The following is an 8,426-nucleotide window of genomic DNA, read 5'->3' as shown; positions in this document are numbered from 1 at the left end:
GTGTGTGGTTTCCGTCTCCCCAGAGCTCCTGCGTCCCTTCCTGGTCCTTCTTCCCTGGGTCCGGGCATGGAGTGACACACCAGCTCAGGGGCCTGTGTGTTCCCCGCCCCTCGCAGACCCGGGCAGCACGGCCGCACTGTCCAACTGCAGGACAAGCGTCCTTCTCCCTCCAGGAGGCCCCGCCGGCCTGCTGACCCCACCTGGGCTTTTCACAGATGCCCCTGACCAGGCTGAGTGGCTCCCACTGGTCCCTCACCTGGTGAGTGAGTGTAAGTTGGGGTCACATTCTGTCACATGCATTTGTTTTCTGCATCTGAGACTGTCCCTCGTGTCCCTTTTTATTCCCTTGACGTGGTGAATTCTGCAGATGGTTTTGGTGAGGAGCTGAACGGGCTCTTGGGGACAGCGTGGCCGTCACCGGCTCCGTGGCAGAGTTCGCGTTGACACTGGCTCCGTTTGGCCGTGTCTGTCAGGAGTTCCTGTCCCCATGGGGCCGAGAGGTGCTGGCCTGAGCTTCCTGCGATCGGGGCCTGGTCTGGGCGGGCTGTCCTAGAGGGGTCGGGAGGCCCCTCCTCCTGTTTTCTGAAGGTGTTCTGTGGGACTGTCCCAACCCTCTGACGTGTCCTCAGTGCTCTCAGCGAAGCCCTCCCCCTGAACCTTTGTGGAAAGATCTTCTTAATTAATTCAGCTTCCTTAATTAATATGGCCCTAAATCAGCTTTTCATTTCGTCATGGTTCTGGATCACAGGGAATTTGCAAGGGCAGCACCAAGTCTCCAAATGCCCACTCTGTGTCCCACGTCTAGCCTCTTCCATTAGGAGGTGACGTGGACCTCTGTCGCGATGCGCCAGTGTGGACGCACCCCTCTATCCCAAGTGCCCCTCTTCAGTCTCCTCGGCTTTTGCCCACGTCCTTTTCCTTCTAGAATCCCACCTGGGGTCAGAGTGGCCTCCGCTCACGACAGGGGTGACTTGAGCCTTCTCTCTCCTGATAAGTGTGCTCAGGTTGGGTGGAGAGCTGGATGCCAGCAGGGCAGCGTGGGTGGAGCAGAGGCCAACACACGCGCAAAGGAGAGGAGACAGGGACGCTGCTGGGGCAGGCACTGGCCTCTGTGGCCTGGACGGACCTGAGTCTGCAGACAGCAGAGCCGAGCCGCACAGCTGGGAGCCAAGCCCTGGAACCAGCGGCCAGCAGCAGGCGAGAGGCAGGGGACTCTGACCCCTTGGCGTCACTCTGCCCTGCGGAGCCCCAAGGTCACCATCTGTGGTTCTAGCCTCGTGGTTTGTGGTGCTTTGTCACAGCAGCTGCAGAAACTGACATGGCCACTTTCAGGCAAAGAGGAGGGCACGGCCAGGCCAGCTGAGGGTACGTCCAGGAGGGCGGAGGAGAGGAGGCCACAGTGGACCCTGGGTTCAGCTCTGTCCTCTCCACCAGACGCAGGGGGCTGTTGGAAGCACTGGTCTGTGAGGTTTGGAGCCTGATGTGGCCTCTCACCAGCAAGGTCACCTAGGGCAGGTCATGGTGCTGGTCGGGGCGTGACACCCCCACAGGGCTGGTGGCCTCATTAACCTATGGACACCTGGCCCAGGGGAAGGGCTCCAAATACCTGAATGCCCCCGGGGTGTGACTGGGACTCTGGATGTGTCCCCTCCGCCTTCCCTTCACGTCGACTTTCACAGTAGCACGCGGCTCCGCGAATGTCCTGCGTGTCATTTGTAGTGAAGTGTCCGTCACGTCCTCGGCGGGGCCAACCATCTCATGAAACATTGAACCCTTGTGACATTTGAGCTTTGCTTTTGTGTCAGGCTCTTTTATGTATACATATAGTTACAATGACAAAAACTGGGCCTCTGGAGGTCGGAAGTGAGTCGGGCAGGCCACGCCCTCTGAGGCGGGACCTCGTGCCCTGTGTGCTGGTGCTGGCTGGCAGCCCTCGCACCTTGGCCCACCCCCTGGAGTCCTCCTCCTGCCCCGTGTCTCCTGCTCACGGCCAGCCTCCTCTGACAAGGACCCCGGGGCGTGGGCTTAGGGCCACCTCCTGCAGGACGGCTCCACCGACCTCCCACTGCATTCAGGACGACCCGGCTGAAGTAGGGTGTCCTGAGGTCCTGGGCGCTAGGACTAGAGGTCTGTGGGGCGCACAGCTCAACCCACGAGTGCTCTGCCAAAGCTAAGATGGGTGACTGCAGACCATGTGGGGTGGAACGTGTGGACAGCTGTCGAGAGCTTTCCAGGCCGGGTGGGGGCCTGGGGTGGGGGCCTGGGGTGGGGGCCTGGGGTGGGGGCCGGGGGTGGGTCCAGGTTCACGACACCACTCTCTCGGCATGTTTGAATATTTCCACCATAAAAAATGTTCTGTCAAAAGTCATGCTTTCCGGGGCCCGGGTGGTGGCTCAGAGGCAGAGCACTCGCCTACCATTCGTGAGGCCCTGGGCTCGAACCTCAGCACCACATAAAAACAGATAAAGGTATTGTGTCCACCTAAAACTGTAAAAGTCATGCTTTCAGTGAACACTTAATAAACTGGGAGAGGATGAGTGTGAGGGGTGATGTAGAAACCTGCACCCACCCAGGCTCCAGCCAGGACGGCCCGCAGCCTGCGGCAGTGTGCTCTGGGGCGTTGGGGTTTGTGTTTTTGCTGTTTACTTTTCACTTCTTTGTATTTTATAAAATTCTCACACTGGATGTAGATGTTTGTATGACCTTAAGTAATTTTAAAAAATAAATCCAATCATGGTCCCGTATGTGCTTGGGCATCCATTCAACAGCAGTGCCCTCCCAACCCTGGCACCTGCCCTGCAGGGCCTGTGCCTGCCAGGAGGCCAGCGCCGCAGGTGGAGCTGTGCCCTCGAGGCCCAAGGTCCTGGCGGGGGACACTGACCGCAGGCAGCCCCAGGCCTGCCACGTCTGAGTGCGTCACTCGGGTTCCAACACCATCTGGGGGAACCGCCCTGTTTGGAATGCTTGGAATTATTAATGATTTTGATAAAAATCAAGCCAAAGTCCATCGTCGTGCTGGAGAGCCAGGGTGCCGCAGTCTGGCTGGGCACAATTCAGGAGCCACTTGTCAAAAGAAATGAACTTTATTTTTAGAACACACACACCAAACCACACAGCTCCTCAGGAAAAACCCTCAGAGCCCAACTGCCACCACCGGCTTCCCACAAGCCTCTCCACCTCCCCCACTCCTCCTGCTCTTGAGGCTGATTGGCTGGGTCGCCTGGGCGGAGCCACAAAAAGTCCCCCAATGAGCAGCTCCGTGGTCTGAAAGGGCGGGGAAACAGCCCAATGAGCATCACCGCAGAGGAGCCAATCAGTTGGCAGCTAGAAGTTTGCTGGGGCCGCTGTGAGCCAATCATCAGCTGGCAGCTGGAAGTTTGCTGGGGCCCCTTCGGCTGTGGCTCTCAACATCTCCCCCTCTCTGTTTAAACAACAAGCATGTGGCTTAGGGACCGTGCCTGCCTTAGGTTGTCCAATAGTACATATGGTCCTTACCCGTCGTTGGATGAGCTGACCTCAAGGCGTCAGCCTCCTGTCTTAGGTTGGTACCATTGCAATTGGATCTTACCCGTCATTGACTACTGGTCCAGCATACAGCCACACCTGTGGATAGGTCTTTGTACCAGCGGGGGGGGTTCTTTGCATCACCTCTGTTGGCCCCCAAATTTTAGCTGAACGACCATGACAAGCAGAAGGGAGGAAGATACACCAAGCCAATTGACGGCTCCTTTTGGAAAAATTGTACCACCGATGACACCATCAGCAAAAATACCCCAACACTACCACAAGTCGCTGCACCAACAGATAGTTCACAATGCATACAGGTGAGCTCACAATGTGTCCAGGCAAGTTCTGCAAGCAGTTCAGTGATGGGTATTGCAGAAGCTGTAGATTGGTTTTATCTTTGTCTTCACTGGCGCTGGGATGAAGATAGGAATTCTGGCAATAATGGCTAAAGAAAAAAATTATGTAACATTCCAGAAGGCACTAAAAGAAAACAATTTTCTTAACAATTTACATTATCTTGAACAGAATTATTAAATATAATGAAAAGGAAAGGTGAAAGTAAACAGATCTGTTAACCTCCTTTTTTGTTCACATATTAAAACAATCCTCAACAGCTGTTTACCCAATTTAAATTAAACCATTTAAATCACGTGAATAAAAAAAAAAACAAACCAGGGGGCCGCGGGTAGAGAGGAGGCCAGGGGAACGGGTGCATGGGTCAGGCAGGGAGGTCAAGGCCCAACACGAATCCCATCTGGCCAGCTCTTCTCCCAGGGGAGGCAGAGGGGCCAGGAGCCACCCGGCACGAGGCAGAGTGGGTGAAGGACTGTCGCGGGCACACGGAGGGAGGTGAGAGGGCTGGGTAGTGGCTCTCCTGCAGGACACCTCTCTGTTGTGGCCGAAGGTGCTCATGGCCAAAGTGCCCAGGGACAGGTGGGTGCTCAGAGCTAGGAGCTGCCCCAGTGCCACAGCCGCGGCATGGATCTCTGGGCAGCCCAAGACTCCTCCAGCACGTGGGTTCCCCTCTGTGAAGAGGGACGGGTGCTGGACAGGAGGGCCACATTCCCACAATGCCTGTATGAGGCAGGTCCCCTAAGGAACAGAATCCACGGGAAGTATGATTCTGAAAAGGGGACGATTAGGTTGGCTCATGCCACCAGAAGCTGGATGGTCCACCATGGCTGTCTGCAGGCTGGAGAGTGGGGAGAACCAGTAGCTGCGCAGTCCAAGAGGCTGAAGCCCCAGAACAAGAGGGATCCACTGTGCCATCCTAGTTCAAGTCCAAAGCTTCTGGAGAATCCACTTTGGAAAAGTGAAGGAGCGAGAGTCCGATATCCTCAGCAGATCTCAGCAGCAATCGCGTCTGCTGTGGCTCCCTTGTTCTTCCAACTTTCATTCCGTCTAAGCCGCCATCCTATTGGTAGGTGCTGCCCACACTTAGGGAGGGTCTCCATTTCTGTTAACTGTCCCACATGCCAGTCATTCCTAGGCGCCCTCATTGACAACCCGTAATTGCCTAAACCCTGGGCATCTCTTAATCCAGTCAAGTTGACCGGGCACCGGTGACCGTGGTGGTGAGGAAGAGGACAAGGGAGGAGAGCAATGCTTTGCTTCAGAAGAAGGTGACAATGACAAATGGGGTGGGAGGCGATGAAGCAGCAACGAGCAAGCAGCTGGCCGGGGCACCAGAGCCGGAGTCTGCCCCGACCAGGCGGCCTGGGGCCAGTGGGCAGCTGGCGGTGTCTGCAGCGTGCTGGTCTCTGCCCTTGCCTCGTCTGCCAAGCACGCTGGGCTCAGCTGTGCCCCGGGCCTGCCGTGTGTGCAGTGGTGTGTGTCTGGCGAGTGTGCGAGGCGTGTGTAGTGTGGGGGAGGTGCCTGCTGCCCATGTGCCACTTGCCTGCCAGCGTGGGCTGGGCCCCTTCTCTTTGGGGAGAGGCCTCAGGGGCTCAGCACTGGCCTGGTCTGCGAGCTGTTGCTGTCGCCCAGGGCCTGGGCTCCTTCACTGAGCCCCTGAAAGGGTGGCCCCTCCTGGAACATGGTGCCCACCTCCCGGGAAGCTTCCAGGAACAAGGGCAGACTGAGCACTCAGTACCCAGCAAGCCGAGTGAGTGCTGGCTAAGTCAGCGCCTGGGTGCTCTGGGCTTGCCCGACCCCCTCCCATGGCAGAGGAGGTACCATCTCCTGAGGGCAGCTGCTCTGGCCACAGACCTGCCTCCTCAGCGCCTGGGGCACAGGAGACCAGGGGTCAGCCATCCATGGGGGACGTCTGGATCCTAGCCCCTCCTTCAGGGGCCCCTCACAAGTTCAGTTGCAGATCCACGTTGCCATAGAAACCGACATCTCCTAGCTCGGCTGCCTGTCCTCCCTTGTGGTGGCCCCCTTGAGGGATCAGGCAATGCAGGTGGGCACCTCCAGCACCAGGCACTTGGGTGAGCACCTGGAGCTACGAAGAGGCCACACACAGAGAGGGAGAGCCAGCAGACAAGGCCTCGAGCAGGGCAGCGTCTGGTCCAGGGCTGACTCTGCCTGGCTGACCGTGGCCATGGTGCAGGGCTCCGGGCTCTGGGATGCTTGGTGTTCGGCTGGAGATGTCTCTGGTGCCAGTGGTCCAACTTCTGTCCCGTGGCACCTGCCCATGGCCCTGGCTGGCTGTGTGACCCCAGTCTGGACCTCATTTTCCCAGCCACAAACTGGGAGAAGGCTCCCATGACAGTGCCCAGGTCCCTCCAGGCATGCCCAAAGGACCCCCAGGTCAGCACCTGATTTGCTCCCTTCAGTCCAGTGACACCAGCGCTTGGACACAGCTCTGTTGGTCTCCCGGGGTAAGGCTGGGTCCCTGGCTCCCGATGCTAAGGCCAGCAGCATCCAGGGCCAGCATCCAGCAGAAGCGCAGCACTGACCCCAGGGGTGGGGAGGGGGCTCCACTCAAGGCCAGGCGTCCTGGCCTGTGCTCCAGGGCCTCAGCACAGAGCAGCCCTGGGAAGCGACACAGGGCCCAGCTCAGGTTAGGGGAGATGCCCTGGGTCCTGCCATGGCCAAGAGCACCAGCTGCCCACCCACGGGGAGAGCACCTTTTGCCCTAATGGCACAGGGCAAGGCCTCAGGGAGGTGCGTGGGAGATGGCCATCAGCATCCCCCAGGCAGAGCTGGACAGGGCAGAAGGGGGGGGCTGGGGCCAGGGGCTGAACGCAGTGGGGAGCTCAAGGAGGACCCAGGACAGGAAGGGCCTTCACTGCGCCAGGACGGGTGTGGCCAGGGTGTCTTCAGCCCCTCAGGTGTGGACCTGGGGTGGGAGGACCCAGAGCCTGCTGCAGGCCTCGGGGTCTTTCACTGTGGCCTGGCCTAGCTGTGTGTCCAGCCAGGTCCTGCCCGAGCCACAGGCCGCTCAGGCCTATCCCTTCAAGTCCTGGCCCCAGCCCCCTTCACCCAAAAGAGGGGTGACCAGGAGGAGCAGGGGGTGTTAGGGGAAAGCCTGCTGGCCTGACATTCCAGTGGTGGAGACAGGACATCGGTCAAGGCCACAGACACAGGACAGAGCAGGAACCCCCAGGCAACAGCAGGCCCTTGCAAGCCCCCAGCGGCCACCGGGCCCTCAAGACAGTGGGCGTCGCACCGATGTGGGGGAGGGTGGAGGGCTCCACTGCCGGCCCAATTTTTCTGTAGACCCCAGACTCCTCTAAATACTAGAATCATTTTTTAAGTATTTTTTGTTGTGGACGGACACAATACCCCCATGTTACTTGTTCATTTTTACGTGGTGCTGGGGTCGAACCCAGAGCCTCCCGCGTGCTGGGCCCATGCCCGGCCTCTGAGCCAGGCGGGCAATACTGACTGACTGATTAGAACAGGGGAACGGGAGAGGGGCCGACCCCGAGCCCCTCCCGGCCCCAGGGCCCTCCAGGTTCCTCACAGGCCACCTGAGAGCAGCACCAGGTCGTTCCTGGCGAAGCAGCCACAACGGCACCAGGTGGGGGCAGCAGCCTCCCAGAACATTCTGGCCTCCAGAGGCCCCCCAGCCCCCAGCTGCAAGAGGAAGACGTGGGGGGCGAGGGCTCTGCTCCCTGCCGGGGGCCTCCTGCTGCTAAGGAAGGCTGTGGCCCCGGGTGGGGGCTCCTGGAAGAACTCCCCTCCCCCAGGAGCCGGGTGCCCCTGGGTTCTCCGTGCCAGGAGGCTCCTCAGGTTACACCCAGCGGAGACCTGCAGGGGAGCCCCACGCCAGACCCGGTGGTGGGACGGGTTAGGCTTGGGCTGCCGGGGGGTCACGAGCCAGCCCTGTGGCCACCAGGCAGGACTCAGAGGACACTTCCTCCTGGAGGTCTCCTGCCTCCGGGGATGGGGCCCAGGACGGGCGTCACCTGCCCCGAGCAGTCTCCGGGTGGCCGTGTGGCACAGTCCAAGCACCCAGGATTTCAGGCTCGGGGAAACGCACCAGGAACCTGCAGGAAGTGGGCTGTGCCACTCTCGGCTGTGATCCCTTGACTTGAGTCTCCCCTCTCCCCTGTGACCATCCCATCCTGGGTGAGAAGAAGCCTCCGCCAGGAGGCCACCTCCAGGAGGAGAGCCTCGGGAGCAGTGGGAGGCCGGGAGGGAGGTGCGCCCAGCCTCTCGCCCCACCCAGCTCTGTGGTGGCCAGTTGTCTGTCACAGTTGGCCCAGCGCTGTCCTGGTTGGAACAGAGGAAGTCCTGGGTCTCCAGAGACCCCCAGTGCCAGGCAGATAGCAGCAGGAGGCCACCCGGCGCAGAGCCCTGAGCACTTCTGGGCCTCCGGGCATGGCTGCAGGGACCGCAGGCCCCGAGGTCAGCCTGCCCCTGGACCCCAGGCACACTGGCTGCACAGGACACTGGTCCCCACCTCCCTGACTGCCAGTTGGAGCTGGGGAAACCCACTGGGACCCCGATACCAGTTCCATGCCGTTGCC

This window comes from Marmota monax, unplaced genomic scaffold (genome assembly GCF_021218885.2).
Source record: "Marmota monax isolate L192 unplaced genomic scaffold, Marmota_monax_Labrador192_F-V1.1 WCK01_AAM20220418_F8-fsc00009, whole genome shotgun sequence".
NCBI classification, from domain to species: Eukaryota; Metazoa; Chordata; class Mammalia; order Rodentia; family Sciuridae; genus Marmota; species Marmota monax.
Note: the sequence above shows the minus strand (reverse complement) of the source record.